This window comes from Dendrobates tinctorius, unplaced genomic scaffold (assembly GCF_039654945.1).
Source record: "Dendrobates tinctorius isolate UK_male_01 unplaced genomic scaffold, ASM3965494v1 ptg000026l, whole genome shotgun sequence".
In the NCBI taxonomy this organism is placed as follows: Eukaryota; Metazoa; Chordata; class Amphibia; order Anura; family Dendrobatidae; genus Dendrobates; species Dendrobates tinctorius.
The window spans coordinates 9,010,110-9,024,428 of record NW_027361694.1 but is presented as its reverse complement, the minus strand read 5'-3'; the positions used below and the strand labels follow the sequence as shown (position 1 = coordinate 9,024,428).

The 14,319-nt window shown below is 47.4% G+C and overlaps 2 protein-coding genes across 3 annotated transcripts in view; one reads left to right on the top strand and one right to left on the bottom strand.

Moving 5' to 3' along the window:
• POGLUT2 (protein O-glucosyltransferase 2) overlaps nucleotides 1-14,319 on the top strand; it is a 189,346-nt gene that overhangs the window by 6,304 nt on the left and 168,723 nt on the right. The gene's annotated exons all lie outside the window — the stretch shown is intronic.
• The window catches only part of BIVM (basic, immunoglobulin-like variable motif containing), a 117,708-nt gene that overhangs the window by 98,562 nt on the left and 4,827 nt on the right, over nucleotides 1-14,319 (bottom strand). The window contains exon 2 of one of the 2 annotated variants that reach the window (XM_073569483.1): nucleotides 557-671. The exons of the other annotated variant lie outside the window; for it this stretch is intronic. The gene's annotated coding sequence lies outside the window, so the exon portion shown is untranslated. The remainder of the gene's footprint in view (nucleotides 1-556; nucleotides 672-14,319) is intronic. 2 annotated transcript variants of the gene reach the window in all.

The window sequence follows — 14,319 nt, the reverse complement described above, 5'->3', positions numbered from 1 at the left end:
TCTAGATGAGTGGTGAGCACCTTGAACCTCCAGATGCTTCACAGAAGTTCAGAAGTTTATAACGTTGAGCTGTAGAAAAAAAAAAAAAAAAAAAAAAATCACATTTTTCCCACAAAAATGTTCTTTAGCCCCATTTTTTTCACAAGGGTAACAGGAGAAATTGCACCAATTTGTTGTGCAGTGTCTTCTAAGTACACCGATACCCCATATGTGGTCAAAAACTACTTTTGAGGCATAGTACAAAGCTCAGAAGGGAAGAAGCCTGATGATAATGTGGTGAGGGGACGCTGAGGCGACCATTTCCACTCGGAACAACTGACACCTCATCAAGGTATCCTTGCATGGAGCACTTTACTTGTACCTCATGTTTTACTAATCATTGACTTATTACAAAGTAGGTTCCTCCTTGTGTGACCTGATATCTCTATGGATTGTTGAGCCACACACTGACCTACATCTATCCTTTTACCCTGCACTAGCAGCATAATTAGACAATTTTAGCTTTAAGACATACAGTTGGTGTGTTACCCTTCAATCCCTATTACATCTTTCTTACCCTTTGAATCCACATGCCGATGAATTAAAGGTACCCTGTCTGATTTTCAATTGGCCATCATGGTACATATTGCATATTATTCCACGGTCTCGGTCATCTACTTTGGATATGGAATCTATTAAGGGAATGAAGAAACATATAATTTCACGGTACCACTGAAAACATTTCTGATTCATTTCTTCTGTGAATTTCTCCTCCTTACTCACTACTGTTTTTCGCCCAAACAGCGTCCCCATATGACTTTTTTGCTTACAATTATGTTTTTAAATTTTTTATATTAATGAAATAGAATTTTAATATGGATCTCTTCGCAACTCAACTCATTATTCTATTTCTGTGGTTTGGGTGTACTTTGTATTATTTAGGTAATAACCATTACTTTGTATTATTTAGGTAATAACCATGCAGGGTGGCCAAACTGTTGCATTGGTCCATTTTCCTTTTTGTAATTTTTAAAATGTAAAAGATGAAAATATGTATTGTGGTAGATAGGTAAACACGGAAACACTGTCTTTTCAAGAACGTCCTTGGTTTATTATATGCATTATAAACCAAGGTGAAACACAAAGTAAACATAGCGCTCTGGACAAAAACAGCCAAAACAAAACAAAATGGCAGCACTAAACACAGTCCTTGTGTTAGCGGGGTTCAGCCCCATGGTTCTGGTATTAGTGAACCACCAACACTTTTCTGGAGTATTCCTCTCCAGACAATGAACACCAACTGCCTCTGGAGGCCAGCTTCTTAAGCCCCAGACCACACCCTGGGGTGGAGATAAGGTGGACAACCTCCCACCTGCTCTATGGCTGTCCACAAAATCCCAGCCCTTTAAACAAATTAGCTGTTAACCCCTTGTAACACTTAATGTGTTGAAGGAAAAACTTCTGGGTTCTTAAATCACTGAAGCCATTAGCCTCAGCGAAACATTACTCCCCTCCCGCACCTTGCCAGCGATTTTGTCAGAATATATATATATATATATATATATATATATATATATATATATATATATATATTTATATTGTGGGGATGTGGCTCGCTTAGGTGCAGCGGGAGACAAATATGAGACAGGTTCTTCAACAGTGCTTGCGGTTTATTCATGGCATAAACGCACAAGGCAACGTAACACCAAACAAATAGCCTTTTAGCTCAGGCAAAATAACACAAAATGTCCGTAGTTGTAGACTCAGAGCAGGAGTCTCAGCACACATGGGAGGCTTAGTCCTCCCCACACACAACTCCCTGGTTCAGGAGCAGGCCACATTATAAGACTGTAGCCACACCCACAAACTCAGCAGCTGACTGGTCACCTGACTGTGACCTCACCACAGGTCCTTCAAACAACCACAATAATAATATCTGGTACGCTTTACTTATGCCTTACATTATAGAGACAAGCCATTTATGAGGCACATATCTCCCATCAATTACACAACCCTTAGCCCTGCCACATACCTCCCCCCTCTGCCTAAAGCCGTGGGGCTTGGCACTTTCACCTACCAGGCAAGGGATTCTGGAGAGGGCATCGGCATTCCCATGTAGCTTCCCGGCCCTATGCTCTACATGGAAGCTGAAGTCTTGTAGGGCTAAGAACCAGCGGGTGACCCTAGCATTCTTGCCCTTTGTTTCCCTCATCCACCTGAGTGGGGCATGGTCGGATATTAATCTAAACTTCCGTCCCACCAGGTAGTACCGTAATGTGTCCACTGCCCATTTTATGGCCAAACACTCCTTCTCTACCACTGAGTAATTTCTCTCACAAGGAGTCAACTTCCTACTCAAGTAGAGAACAGGATGCTCCTCCCCACGTATCTCTTGGGAGAGGACTGCTCCTATCCCGACATCTGAGGCAACTGTCTGGAGGACAAATTCACGTTTAAAGTCTGGGGCCACCAAAACGGGTTGATTGCAAAGAGCTCCCTTCATTTCTTGGAAGGCTGACTCTGCTTCTTCGGACCAGCTGACCATCACTGACTTCGTCCCCTTAAGCAGATCAGTTAGAGGTGCAGCCATTGTGGCGAAGTTTGGGATGAACCTCCTGTAATATCCCACAATCCCCAGGAAAGCTTTAACTTGCTTCTTTGACAGAGGTCTCGGCCATGTCTGAATTGCTTCCACTTTATTGATTTGGGGTTTGATCTCGCCACGCCCCACTACATATCCGAGGTACTTGGCTTCTTCTCTCCCCAAGGCACACTTCTTCGGGTTTATTGTAAACCCCGCCTCTCTTAGAGCATCAAACACTGCTTGGACCTTCTCCAGGTGAGTCTCCCAGTCCGGGGTAAAGATGACGATATCATCTAGATATGCGGCAGCATATAGCTTATGAGGCGCAAGGATTCTATCCATCGCCCTCTGGAAGGTTGCTGGAGCTCCCTGTAGGCCAAACGGCATCCGGACATACTGGAAGCACCCGTCTGGTGTGGAGAATGCCGTCTTCTCCTTGGCTTCCTGTGCCATGGGAATCTGCCAATATCCCTTTGTCAGATCCAAAGTGGTTATGTATCTGGTCGGTCCAAGTCTCTCGATGAGCTCATCAACGCGTGGCATGGGATAAGCGTCGAACTTGGAGACCTCATTCAGCTTTCGGTAATCGTTGCAGAACCTCCATTCACCATCAGGTTTTGGGACCAGGACAATCGGGCTCGACCAGCCGCTCTTGGATTCCTCAATGACCCCGAGCTTCAACATACGCTGCACCTCCTTGGAGATTACCTCTCGCCGGGCCTCAGGAATAAGATAGGGTTTCACGTTCACCCGCACCTGTGGCTCGGTCAGAATTTCGTGCTCCACCACCTTCGTGCTCCCCGGCAACTCTGAGAACAGGTCGCGGTTTTTCTGGAGTAACTCCCGGCACTGCTGTTTCTGGGCCTTCGACAGAGTCTCCGCTATGGTAACGGCTCCAACCTCCCCTTCTAGGTTGCCCAGCAAGCACGGAGTTACCCCTGGCTCTCTATCTTGCCATGGCTTGATAAGGTTAATATGGTAAACCTGGTATGGCTTCCGTCTTCCGGGTTGGTGGATCTTGTAGTTTACGTCTCCCAGCTTCTCTACCACCTCATATGGCCCTTGCCACTTGGCCAAGAACTTACTTTCCACCGTCGGGATTAGCACGAGAACTCGGTCTCCCGGATTGAACTGCCTCACTCTGGCTGACTGGTTGTAGACCCTGGCCTGAGCCTCTTGTGCCTGGCGGAGATGTTCTTTAACAATGGGCATCACCTTCGCAACCCTCTGCTGCATCAGTGCCACATGCTCAATGACGCTTCTGTGGGGCGTGACTTCGGCTTCCCAGGTTTCCTTGGCTATATCTAGGAGACCTCGTGGATGCCGGCCGTACAGAAGCTCGAAGGGGGAGAACCCCGTGGAGGCCTGGGGAACTTCACGGATAGAAAACAGTAAATACGGTAGGAGACAATCCCAGTCTCTACCATCTTCCTCTATGACTTTTCTCAGCATGCTCTTCAGTGTCTTGTTAAACCTCTCAACAAGGCCATCTGACTGCGGATGGTACACTGATGTCCTTAACTGGGAAATTTGCAAGACTCTGCACAATTCTCTCATCACTTTGCTCATAAAAGGTGTCCCCTGGTCGGTCAGGATCTCCTTCGGCAAACCCGTCCGGGAAAACACATGGACCAGCTCACGGGCTATACTCTTCGCGGAGGAGTTTCTCAGGGGAATGGCCTCAGGATAGCGTGTGGCATAGTCCAGGATGACTAATATATACTGATGCCCCCGAGCTGATTTAACTAAGGGACCGACCAAGTCCATGGCAATTCTCTCAAATGGCACCTCAATAATGGGCAGTGGCACAAGAGGGTTCCGAAAATGAGATGTGGGGGCAGTTAACTGACATGTCGGGCAGGACCTGCAATAGTTTACTATTTCCCGGTGACACCCAGGCCAATAGAACCTCTGTACAACCCGTTCCTGGGTTTTTTCCACCCCCAGGTGTCCCCCCAAGATGTGTGAATGGGCCATGTCCAACACTTTTCGTCTATAGGGGCCTGGTACTATTAACTGCTCTGCCACCTCCTCCCTTATTTTCGTGACCCGGTACAACAATTCCCCACTCAACATAAAATGGGGAAACCTTGTGTCTGCTCCTGGCTCTTGTGCAACCCCATTAATGACGGTGACATTGTTAAAGGCTTCCCTTAGTGTGGGGTCCCTATGTTGGGCAGTCCCAAAATTCTCCCCGGCCACCCCTAACTCCGGGATGTCAGGTACAGGGGACCCTTCCTCTTCATCCCCAACAAGGACACATAAAGGAAAGTCGTCTGCCTCTGGTGGTGGCGATACCTCAGTGGGTTGGATTGGTTCCCTGCTCTTGCTAGCACACTCAGAACCCCTCCCCCACAGATCCCAAAACAGACAGAAATCCCGGCCAATAATTATGGGATGCAACAAGTCTCGAACACCACCAACTTCATGCGACTCGGTGCCATGCGCCGTTTCCATCTTCACCCTAGCCATAGGGTAGTCCTTTGCATCGCCATGTATGCACCGAACACCAATCTTTTTACCCGGGAGTATATTTAGAGGAAAACTGGCCCTCACAAGGGTCAACAAGCTCCCGGAGTCCAGAAGCGCCATTGCTGCTCGACCGTTCACCTTCACGGGACACGCTTGTGGCCCCTTGTTAGGTAGCGAGTTCACACTGCAAGCTGGATATGCGTAGTATGAACTACGGCGTCCCATGCTGCAGTCCATCTGCTCGGTGGTCTGGGGACAACAGGCCGCTATATGTCCTGGCTCATGACATTTCCAGCAAATAACACCCGAGAGGACCTTGGGCACCGCCTCCCCCACCCCTTTTGACCTTGGACGCACCACGCCTTTTTGTGACTCCGCCCCCTGCTGGGACCCCCAATACGGAATGGGCTGCTTCCCTAGGGAACCTTCCATCCCCTGGTATCTCTCGACCAGCCCAACCAGTTCATCAGCATTTTGGGGATCACCCTGGGCAACCCAAGTCTGTAGAGGTCTCGGCAGAGAATGCACAAACCGATCCATCACAACTCGCTCTACCATCTGTGCCGGGGAAGCCGACTCTGGCTGCAGCCATTTCTGGACCAGGTGCAACAGGTCAAACATTTGGGAGCGCGGGGGGTTTGTCCCGGTGATAGGCCCAACGATGCACTCTCTGTGCCCTGGTAGTCATTGTTACCCCCAAGCGGGCGAGAATTTCCGCTTTTAATTTGGGATACTCTCTGGCATCTTGTACCGTCAGGTCAAAGTACGCCTTCTGGGGCTCCCCCGTTAGGTATGGGGCCAGTACCTCCGCCCACCGCTCTGGCTGAAGTTTTTCCCTCTCAGCCACCCTTTCAAACACCGTCAGGAAGGCCTCAACATCATCCTCAGGGGTCATTTTCTGTAATGCGCGTCTTACCGCCTTCTCGACGTCGGTGGCATCAGCCCGACCTGGGGTTGGGGCGCTCGTCCTTCCCTCCTGGATGGCGGTTGCCAGAAGCTGCATCTGCTGCCGTTGTTCCTGCTGGCTCTGCTGGAACTGCTGCCGCTGCTCCTGCTGGCCTTGCTGGATCTGCTGTAACAACAGCTTGTTGGTTTCCTGCTGCAGTGCCTGGGACTGGACCAGGTGTTTCAGCAGGTCCTCCATGATTCCCGGCAGTACTTGTTGCCCCGCTGCAAACTTCACCCAGGACATGCAGCAACTGTCTCAAGTCTCTGCTGGGACCGCTGCCCGCACGTGTACCACCAATTGTGGGGATGTGGCTCGCTTAGGTGCAGCGGGAGACAAATGTGAGACAGGTTCTTCAACAGTGCTTGCGGTTTATTCACGGCATAAACGCACAAGGCAACGTAACACCAAACAAATAGCCTTTTAGCTCAGGCAAAATAACACAAAATGTCCGTAGTTGTAGACTCAGAGCAGGAGTCTCAGCACACATGGGAGGCTTAGTCCTCCCCACACACAACTCCCTGGTTCAGGAGCAGGCCACATTATAAGACTGTAGCCACACCCACAAACTCAGCAGCTGACTGGTCACCTGACTGTGACCTCACCACAGGGCCTTCAAACAACCACAATAATAATATCTGGTACGCTTTACTTATGCCTTACATTATAGAGACAAGCCATTTATGAGGCACATATCTCCCATCAATTACACGACCCTTAGCCCTGCCACAATATATATATATATATATATATATATATATATATATATATATATATATATATTTGTATTGCCTAAAATACAATGGAAATGTGTCATCTTTACGTTCAGGCCTTTTAGAGATAATTTCATTTTCAACTTGCTTATCTGTGCACAGTAGCAGTAATTTTGACCAAGGGTGCCCAAACTTTTACATGCCACTGTACATAGGAGTTTCCAACTAAGTGTATGTACCCATTTACGAGAAAAATGGACTAGTGCAATCTGATAAAAAAATCGGATTGCACTTTGACCAATGTTATTCAATGAGTTACATCTCATCTGCGATTTTTTTCTCAGCTGAAATCGGACTGAGAAAAAAGCCGTAACATGCTGCAATTTCCAGCGTATTTCTCGGACGAGACTTGCCAATGCAAGTCAATGGATGCGAGAAAAAAATTGCACAGCACTCGCACCATGCGAGTGCTGTCCGATTTGTACTCACCAGTGTCCGTAGAAAAGCCGACATCAAGCCCCGAGGTTAGTAATGGAGAAGCGTCAGTAATACGCCCCTATTAGTAACCCCATAGTGAAATTGTAAATAAAACACAGACACCCAGTAAAAAATCCTTTAATTGAAATAAAGACACAGACTCCTTTAATATTCTTAAACCATACTTACGACCTCACCTAATTCCTGTGAAGCCCTCGATCTCCTGTAATAAGAGTAAAATAATAAACCAACAATATACCATAGCTGTCCGTTATTGTGTTGCACACGGTAATCCATATCTGGGGTATATACAGTTTTCAACCTGGATGGTGCCAAGATGCGACCGCCCCGGCTGAAAACCACTGTTGAATGAGCTGCTGGGAGCGGAGCTTCAATGACTAGTGGTGACGTCATTTTTCTAGGTTTTGGAAAAAAATTATTATTTTTGCATCGCTTTATTCTGAGAACTACAACTTTTATTTTTCCACTGATGGTTCTGTGTGGTGGCTTTTTTTTGCAGGACAAGATGCCATTTTCAGCTATACCATTTTTAGTTACATTCATCTTTTTGATCGCGTTTTATTCTACTTTTTGTTTAGCGGTATGATGAAAAAGCATGTTTTTTTGCTTTTTTTTTACGGTGTTCACTGAAAGGGTGAGAAGTAGTGGTACAGTAAAATATGGTAGCGCTATATAAAAATAAATAAAGATTATAGGTCAGGTCGTTCCGGACACGGCTATACCAAATATGTGTGTATCTATCTTTCTTTCATAAAAAATACTTATTTATGGGTACAATATATATTTTATTATTGGTTTGTGGATTAAAAAAAAAAATGTACACTTTTTTTTTACTTTGTGACTTTATGGGAATTTCAATTTTTGCAGTCTGATTTCTTTATTAAGCATTGCAATACAGAAGCATAAGCTGTCAGTGCATGCACCGACACAAGCTAGTTAGATCATGCACTAATCATGGTCTAACTGGCTTGCTAGCCCTGGTGATCCGGATGTCGTCATGATGACATCCGGTCACCATGGAAATGATCGTTACCGCGCAATGATCGGAGGGGACAGGGAGTCCCCTCCCTCTCACTGCCTTTTAAATGCTGTGATTGATATTGATTGCATCATTAGGGGATTAAACTGTTGGGCACCGCTCCTGGCAATGAGTGCCAGGTGTCAACTCAGCTGCATACCTGGTGGTGATCATGTGCACACAGCTCCTGTGCGTGCAAAACCCCCAGGACATATCCATACGTCCAGGGTCGGGAAGTACTTCCCAACCTGGGCATATGGATACATCTAATGTCATGAAGGGGTTAAAGGAATTTGTTATCAGGTTTTTGCTACCCCATGAGAGAGCAGCATGAAATAATAGTAGAGACCCTGATTTCAGTTATGTATCACTTACTTAGCTGCTTGCTGTAGTTTTGATAAACTGTCTCTGAATGCTGAGCTCTGTATAACTACCTGTGCCACCGATTGGCAGTCTTCTGTGTACACTGTGCATAGGTAGAAATCTGCCAATCAGTGGTGGGTTTATACAGATACAGAGCTCATGAATATAGAGAACTAAATGGCAGCAGGTTTACTAGACCTCAAGTGATAATCTCCAACTGATAAAAGAGTGATTTTATAAAAACTACAGCAAGCAGCCAAGGAAGTGACACATTGCTGGAATCAGGGTGTTTGTTCCCACAGCCGCCAGCTCCTGTCTCTGTGACCCGCTGCTCCGTCGATGCCGCACCCCCACCTCCCCACCACAGCCAGAGCCGGTACATCTGGAGTATAAGACGCACCCCCCATTTTCCTCCACATTTTTGGAGGAAAAAAGTGCGTCTTATAGTCCGAGAAATACGGTATACCTATAGTACACGCAAATATAAGTTACTTGTAATATATCTCATCAGCTAAATTGGCTTCTTTCCCCAATTATCAGCCTCTTTTTCCACTCCCTCTGCCTCCTGAACCCATCATTTGCTTTGGGAAAACAGATTCAATCCCTCTTAGGCCTCTTTCACACATCAGGTTTTCGCCGTCAGGCGCGATCCGGCGGTTTTGACAGAAACCGGATCCGGCGAAATGCAATGCCGGATCCGGTTTCCCCCCATTGACTTGCATTTGCGCCGGATAGCGCCGGATGGCCATGCGTTTCATCCGGTTTTCGCCGGATCCGGCAATGTGTCGCAATGTGTCGCGATCCGGCGTCTGGAAAAAACGTCTACTGTAACGTTTTTTGTCTCCGGCGAAAAAGCCGGACACGCCGGATCCGGCGCGTCCGGCTTTTTCACACAATGAAAGCCTATGGGCGCCGCAATGCGCCGGATCCGGTGAAAGCCTGATCCGGCGGCCGGATCCGGTTTTTTGGTCTGAGCATGCTCAGTAGCTCTGCCCACAAGACATATATAAAAGCAAGACAGTGGGACCCACAGCCACACCCAACATGCCACCCAAGACAGCAACCAGGCGCAGGAGAAGGCAGGAGACATCTGCAGCAGCACCATCAGCACCACCCCAATTGGAGCAGCATGCTGAACAACGGGAGGGGAGTCCAGCAGCAGATGAGAGACGGTAATTATCAAATCACCCATTCCTCCAAACTAGGGCTATTGAATATCAAGATATTCATTGGCCCTTTGTTTCTCTTTATTCAACAGCCGCCCAATAGATGCAGCAGCAGCAGCAATGGCAGCAGCTGGAACACCACCCACAGGCATGGAGTGTGGCCACCAGGAAGACAGCACATCATCTTCTGGGAGCCCTCCCTCGCATCGTCAGCGTTTGACGGTAAGTTTTTATTTCCAAAATCCATCTTCTCTGTAATATATGTCTATTCATGGCCTTTTATTTCAAAACAGGAATCACAAGATGAAGAGGAGCTCCCAGAAGAAGGAAGGGGTGGACAGACACCTGGAGTGGGCTCACAATTGGTAAGTTTTTTGCATCAAACGCAGAAACACAACATCACACTACACACAACACATAGAAAACAATGTTCTGCAGACCACACACAGCAAACAAATGCCTACATCCAAAGACATAACATTTTTTGTTTTCTTCTCTAGTCTTCCCAATCTGGTGCTTGGCCAAGAGGTCCTCGCAGTGCCTCCCAGGGTCGTCGGCGACAGCAACGCGGCGGTCACCAGCGTGTAAGTATAAATATTTTTGCTTTGTTTTTTTGCACTTTTTATTTCATTTCTTTTGTGGAGGCTAATTATGTTATTTTTGTCTTTTTCTTTAACAGCCTTCACAGCGTGCTCCCGACTCTGACGGTGAGGATGGAGGAATTGATGTGGACCGCCTCATCGATCTCGTCAGAGAAAGGGAGCCGCTCTGGAATATGGCTGACCGCCGCCACGCTGACCTGATCGTTACCCGACGACTCTGGGAGGAAATCTGTTCGCTCCTTGTGGGCCGCTGGGAGGACCTCGATGTTCGGGCCCAGATTACAGAGCTTAAGTATATACAGTACCGGTTGCTTGATTTAAACCAGTGTTTCCCGAACTCCAGTCCTCGTGGTCCCCACGGATCATGTGTTCAGGATTTCTATTTACTATGGAAATCCTGAAAACATGACCCCTGGGGACCATGAGGACTGGAGTTTGGGAAACACTGATGTTGTATACTAACCACTCCTTTCTCGTTTCAGGGAACAGAATTGTGAATCGGTGGCGGTCTGTGAGGGATCGTTTCAAGAAGGAGTTCAATAAAGAGATGCGGGCCCCGAGTGGATCTGGAGGACGCAGGAGCAAGTACAAGTACGCAGAAGCCCTGTCGTTCCTCCGGGAAACAATGGTCACCAGAAGGTAAATATTACACACCACATGTGAAAAAAAAATGTTAGATGTAACTTTTTTTTTTCAGCCAGGGCCATACCATGTCACTATTTTAATTGTTTTTTTTTCTCTTTATTCCACAGCACGGTGAGCAGCACTCGGGAGCCGGCACGATTGGACCCTTCTGAGGCGATCCCTGAGGAGACCGGCACCGAGGGACACTTCGACCGCCCCGGTACATCTGCACCTTCCCAGCCTTCCCACACATTCGACCCATCTGTCCCATCCACCAGCACAGGAGCATCGTGGCCGCCTACATTACATGAAGCTGCTGGTGAGGAGATCGCTTTCCCTTTACCCCACCCTTCTGCCCCTGCCACCTCTAGTACACCTGCGGGTACTGGGCGGCAGCGGCAGAGGGGTCAGGAAAAGACTTATGCGCCAGAGTTCTTGCATCTGAATGCATCTTTCCAGAACTGTCTAAAAGTCTTGTCAGAGCAAATCTCCGCAGGCTATCAGCAGATCAACTCCAGCATTCTGGAGGTGAAGACACTTCTGCAAACCATGCATTCAGAAGCAAGATCTTCGCCAAACCACACCTTTTTCAGGTCTGTTGTGGAGCGCATGGAAACGCTCTCTCCTGCCCAGCAGATGCATGTAATGCATTCATGCCACGCTGCTCTCCAGCAAGTTACCTCCCAACCTCCTCCTCCTCCCACCACAGTAGTTCCTCCACCTGCACCCCCTCCAGCCACTTTCCATCCTCCCCCTCCTATTACATCTACACCCCCTCCAGCCACTTTCCATCCTCCCCCTCCTATTACATCTACACCCCCTCCAGCCACTTTCCATCCTCCCCCTCCTATTACATCTACACCCCCTCCAGCCACTTTCCATCCTCCCCCTCCTATTACATACCATCCACCTCCAGACACTTTCCATCCTCCCCCTCCTATTACATACCATCCACCTCCCCAGCACCAGCACCAGCAACCTCCCCAGCACCAGCAACCTCCCCAGCAACCTCCCCAGCAACCTCCCCAGCAACCTCCCCAGCAACCTCCCCAGCAACCTCCCCAGCAACCTCCCCAGCACCAGCAACCTCCCCAGCACCAGCAACCTCCCCAGCACCAGCAACCTCCCCAGCAACCGCAACCTCCCCAGCAACCGCAACCTCCCCAGCAACCGCACCAGCAACCTCCCCAGCAACCGCACCAGCAAACTCCCCAGTACCAGACATCTCCCCACTTCCAGCAACCTGCCCCGTACCAGACATCTCCCCACTTCCAGCAACCTGCCCCGTACCAGACATCTCCCCACTTCCAGCAACCTGCCCCGTACCAGACATCTCCCCACTTCCAGCAACCTGCCCCGTACCAAACTCCTTCCCCATACAACTTGCCATCAACATCATCTGCTCCTACAGTCCCTGCCCAACCCTCCACTCCACCACACACCACCTCTTCTGCCTCCCACATGTCCACCCATTCTGTAGTTTTTTCCACACCTTCACCTCTAACTGTTCCTTCCCCACCACGATCCCAGTCCTCTCTCCACACTCCCAGTGTCGAAGTGTCCCGCAGCCCCTACAGCAGTATTTCCACCACACACTACACCGAATTATAATGTGTGTATTTAAATAAAAATGACCAGTTTTATGGTTTCAGTTTTATAGTTTCAAATTTTTATTAAACATGTTTATTAAAATTTTAAAAAAGTTTACTAAAAAAACCATTTTTTCAATAAAAGTTAAATTATTTTACACTGGTTGTCTGTCATTTCTTTCTGCGGCGAAAAAGGTTAAATACAGGGTATTTAAAAGGTGAAATGGTATTCAAAACTAGGTATATAACTGTGGGTAAATTTTAGCTTTTTGCCACAGTTGTGTTCCTGGTTGTGTTTGAAGCAAAGTATTTCACCTAAAAAGTTGTGTTTATTGTTGGTGATTTCCTAACAATGTACACAACTTTTGTTAAAAGGTGAAATACTTTGCATAAAACACAACCAGGTACACACCTGTGGCCTAAAGCTAAAAATAGAGACCATGACAAGATAGCCAACTTTGGTTGGCAAAGGTATATACTGTTGGTACAGAAGGTACACAAGTTTGGTTAGGGCACAAATCTTTCACACTCTGTCATCCTGCCAGTGTACTCTGCCTTGAGGTGACAAAGTATAGTGCAAAATTGTCCCTCATTACTGAAACCGTCACAGAACTTCTAGTGGTAATGTCATGGTAATCTTGCAAGGTGGTTTCTTCAGAGGTGTCCTCAATGGAAATGGGTTCCTTGCAGATAACAAAATTGTGGAGTACCACGCACGCTTTGATCACCTCGTCCACAGTTTCTGTCTTGAGGTTGATCGCAGTCAATAGGACCCGCCATTTGGCTGTCAGAATACCAAAGGTACATTCAACCATTCTTCTTGCTCTTGTGAGGCGGTAATTAAAAATGCATTTTGTTCTTGTCAATCCTCTGCTAGAGTACGGTTTCAAAAGGTGTTCTGACAGCTGGAAGGCTTCATCCCCTACACAGACAAATGGCATAGGTGGACCAGATGTTTGCGGCAGCGGTCTAGGTGGTGGGAACTGGAAGGTGTTTCCATACAGTTTACGCCCCATGGCAGACAGTTTGAAAACTTGAGAGTCATTGGAGCGGCCATAGGCCCCAATATCAACAGCAATAAATTTGTATTCCGCGTCAGCGATGGCCATGAGGACAATTGAAAAATATTTCTTGTAATTGAAATATTCCGATCCCGATCCAGCTGGCTTTACAATGCGGATATGTTTCCCGTCCACAGCGCCCAAGCAGTTTGGAAACTGACATATCTGTTGAAACTTGTCAGCAATTTCAATCCACCTCTCTGTTGTGGGCTCTGGTAAAAACTCTTCAGCTAAGGAGTCCCACAGTGCACGGCATGTGTACTTCACAATTCCAGATATGGTGGAAATCCCGAGTCTGTACTGGAAATGCAGTGACGAAAGGGATTCTCCAGTTGCAAGAAATCTGTGGGGAATTAACAAACAATAAATTAGTTTTAAATCACAGCATTACATACCAAAACTGACCTATAACACTTGGAGATACAAATTACCACCAACAAGATTGCAGTGAAAGTGTGCTCTGATGCGATCATATCCAATAAATGTGGCTTACCTTAAAGTCACCATCAGACGCTCTGCGGGTGAAACTGAGAAGCGGCAATAGGTGTCCGCTTTTCTTATGAGGTGTGCAATGCGCTCCACCAAGTAATCAAAATTCTCCATTTTCATCCTAACATATCCAAAAAATGTATCCGGGTTTCGTCGAAGGTCCATGCATAGTGTAGAATAGACCCCACGCGTCATTCTCTTGGCTGTGATGGGGT